Source organism: Pipistrellus kuhlii, unplaced genomic scaffold (assembly GCF_014108245.1).
Source record: "Pipistrellus kuhlii isolate mPipKuh1 unplaced genomic scaffold, mPipKuh1.p scaffold_m20_p_5, whole genome shotgun sequence".
NCBI classification, from domain to species: domain Eukaryota; kingdom Metazoa; phylum Chordata; class Mammalia; order Chiroptera; family Vespertilionidae; genus Pipistrellus; species Pipistrellus kuhlii.
In genome coordinates, this window is record NW_023425551.1 from 53,527,505 (window position 1) to 53,531,445 (window position 3,941).

Genomic DNA, 3,941 nt, shown 5'->3' on the forward strand with positions numbered 1-3,941 from the left:
TATAAAGAATGTGAAAAAGGGGAAAACAGAGGGGAGGATGAGTAGACTAAAGAGCTAAAGAGAACAGTGGAACAAGTGAGAAGCAAATTAAACAGTCGAATATTCATTAAATATTGAACTACTTAACTATCTCACAAAATTAGAAATAGAGATTAATCCAATTTCTAAAAATATTAATCTGAACATATCTATGACTTCAATCCAGGCTGATTCAATATGTCATTTGAAGACCTAACATACACCTATAAAAGAAGACCATGTGACCTAGAAGGATCTGCATTGTGTGGTGTGTATGTTTTTAATTTGCTCATATTTGGACATATCCTGAGATAAGTTCCAAACATCAAGGACCTTCTATAAGCCACGAAGAGAAGCCTTAGAGAAAAACCAATGCTGCCAATACCTAGATCTCAAACTGCTAGCCTCCAGAATGATGAGAAAATAAGTTTCTATTGTTGAAGCCACCCTGTCTGTGGTAGTTTATATGGCAGCCCTAGCAAACTAATAAAACCAGATATCTATTTGCTGAGAATGTTTTATGAATTCAGAAAATTAAAGAATAAGATGCCTTAGTTTCCCTCCAACTCTGAGACGTTATCATCTGTTAAAAAAGAAATGGTGTGGGAATGAAAGTTTGTTGTATGTCTATTAAATGTCTCTTTCAAAAAAAAAAAAAAACAACCCTGATCTATTTATTGAACAAACTTACAAAAGGCTTGTGTTTTGCCATGACTTTGGCTATATCACAAAGTAAAAAATGATTTATCCCTCTGTTTACCAATGCTTGGCCTTGAACATAAAAAAAAATTCCTATTTATAAATTTACTCTCAAAATTATTACTTGGTTGTTTAGAAAATCTTGAAAATGTTGGATGTACTAAAGAAAAGGTGAAATCAGATGCATGTTGGACTAAGCTCCTTAAAATGTTTTCCAAACATTTTTGGTTTTATAAAATCTAAATTTATTTTCTCAGAAATCATCAAATGCTTGTTTATATTAAAAAAACATGAAACTATTTTCCAATCTCTTTCATTTAATTTATACTGCTTTTTAAGAATTACTTACTTCAACAAAAGACCATGGGATTTGTTGTTGTTTTACTGACATTGATATTATCTTTAAACAGCAAGAAGAAATTTGAAGACCTATTAGGTATAGGTGGCTCTTAATGTAAATTTTAACATAGTTTAAAATTTGTGACATTGTTTTTGGAAACATAGTAAAAGTGTATATTTTCCCCAAAGATCTCTTATCCCCCATCCAAAAAGTAATCCTAGGTAAAATGTCATTCAAATAAATGCATCTCAAAAATGCAATGAATGAAAAGGTACCACATGTTATACAAAAATACCATCTTCTCACATGATAGGTCAGTTTTATTTATAATTAAAAGGTTATCAATTTAGGGAAAAATGTTTTTATATACATAAATATTTATACTCAGAAAACTTAAGTACAGATAGTAATATCAACACTAGTTTTATGATAATTATATATTTTTCTTTATATATCTATGAACAAATTATATACTCATAGTTAATTCACCCATTCATAAAATATTTATTGGAAAAACTCTATGTGTCAAGCACCATTCTAAGCTCTGGAATCATAGTGCCTACAAGAAAGATAGTTTCTGCTCTCGTGCAGTTGATATTCCAGTGGGAGGCAGCCGGCCACTAATAAGATAATTTCAGAAAAAAATAAAACAGGTGATGGAGTGCATAATGATGGTGGGAGGAAGTACACTTAGATAAGGCAGACAGAAAAGCTTTTCTGAAATGAGGAGGTGATGGCTGAGCTGAGGTTTGAAGGGATCAGCCATGGAATATTTGGTGGCAGAATTCCTGGAGAAAGAATTAAGTGTGAAAGGTACTTAATACATGGAGTACTCCTCTGATGGATTAAAGAAGGTAGCAAATTCTTAAGACACTTTTTTTAAATTACAATGTGACATTTCATTTTCCTCCCCAAGAATCTGAGCAGGCTTGCAATTGCTTTGACCAAAGGAGTGTTAGGAGTGAGTCTGTCCCAGTTCCAGGCTAGTCTCTCAAACTGGCAGCTTCCACCTGGATCTCAGAGCCCTTAGCAGACATGTAATCTCTATTAACCCTCCTGCAGAGAACACAGGGAGAGAACCGAGACTTCAAATAGATGCAGATTAAAAGAGGCCCAACTAGGTGCAGCATTCCCTGCTTGTCCTCTGGGCTCCAGACAAGTGGAAGGAACTATTTTTGACGCCCCCTCCGCAGGCAGCAGCCAGTTGAATACATCATGGAAGCAAAAGAATCACCCAGCCAAGCTCTACTGGAATTTCCGACTCACAAGCTTGTGAGAAATAAAATGGTTGTTTGAAGCTACTCAATGTTGGATAAGTTTGTTACTCAGTAAAAAGTAAGCTTTTCTAGAGCAGAAAAAGACCAGTAGGTTAGGACATGATGAACCAAGGAGAACATGATCGGGAATGAACTCACACATTGTACTCTGGGTATAATTGAATGGTAAGATAAAGTGTGATTCTCACATAATTTATATTTTTTAAAGTACAGCCTTGCTTCCTTTCAGAAAATCGATTTGAGAGAGGTAAGAGTATAAGCAAAAAGAATGAATTTCAGAAAAATATTGTAGCCCTAGTTATTTAATTCTCAGAAGGTGAGATAGCAACCTGTATTATCTTTATTTTACAAATGAGCATATTAAGGAACACAGAGGTTAAATAATGTTCCCAGTGTTGCACAGATAATAAAAGGCAAAAGTATGATTGAAAGTCAGGTTGATTCCAAATTAGTTCTCTAAAACAGGGGTTCTCAAAGAGTGTTCTCTGACCCAGCAATATCAGCCATCACGTGGAAATTTGTTATAAATGGGCCCCAACCCAGACCTATGAAATCAGAAACTCTCTGGCTGGGAGCCATCACTTTGTATTCAGACAAATGCTCCTGGAGATTCTGATGAATGGTCAAAAACTCTCCATGACAAAGAAAAGGAAGAGTGCTTAGAATTGAACTCAATGCACACTTTTGACTGAAAACAAGAAATCAGCTTAGAAGAATGAAGAGGAGCAAGAGGAAAAGAAGGAAACACAGGAGACTGGTGTCAGTCAAGGCAAAACAATGTTTCAACAAGGAGAGATTATCCCATTGTGCCAAACGTTGCTAAACAATCAAGTAAAAAAGAGGACAGAGCAAATCCGGTGAATTTGCCAGGATAGATGGAAGCCATTGGATATCTTCAAAATGACTGATTTTGAGGACTGGAATAAAATAAAGAACAAGTAAGAAGAGAAGAAAAGGAAATAAAATAGTAACCAATCTTTTTGAAAAGTATTTTCTGTGTAGCGTAGAGATATGAGATGATGGGAGGATTTAAAATAAGTACTTTTTTTTTTCTTAGATAAAAGATATGAGGCATTTTTATATCCTCTTAAAGCCATCCAATAGAGGGAGAAATTGAAATTGAAAAAGAGAGGGAGATACAATAATGACATGAGCAACGTTCTTGAGTAAACAAGGGTAGGATATTTGTCTTAAGGTAGTATCATAAACTCCTTATCTTAACAGAAGGTGGAGCAAAGTATCTTGGAATAGATGAAGCTTAGTCAGAAGATGTGGTGGTGAGGTGAGATGGGTTTTGTCAGTGTGTTTATAACTTGTCAGTGATGTGTCCTCTGAGGTGATGTCAGGGATGGAAGTGATATGAAGAAGAGAAGTTGTAAGATAACCTTTTTAGAATGTAGGAATGAGAATTCAGTAAAAGAATGGAGAACTGCTGGCTAGTGCAGGAGATCATCTAGGATTTGCGGGTATTAATTTAATGTGAGCCCACTGACAAGAGTTATTTTCTCCAGCAAGTTGAATCTAAGGCTGAGGTTTTTCTGGGTTAATACAGTAAAATGGGATAGGAGAGAAACTGTTTACAAGAAAGTGATTTCATGATAGACCAT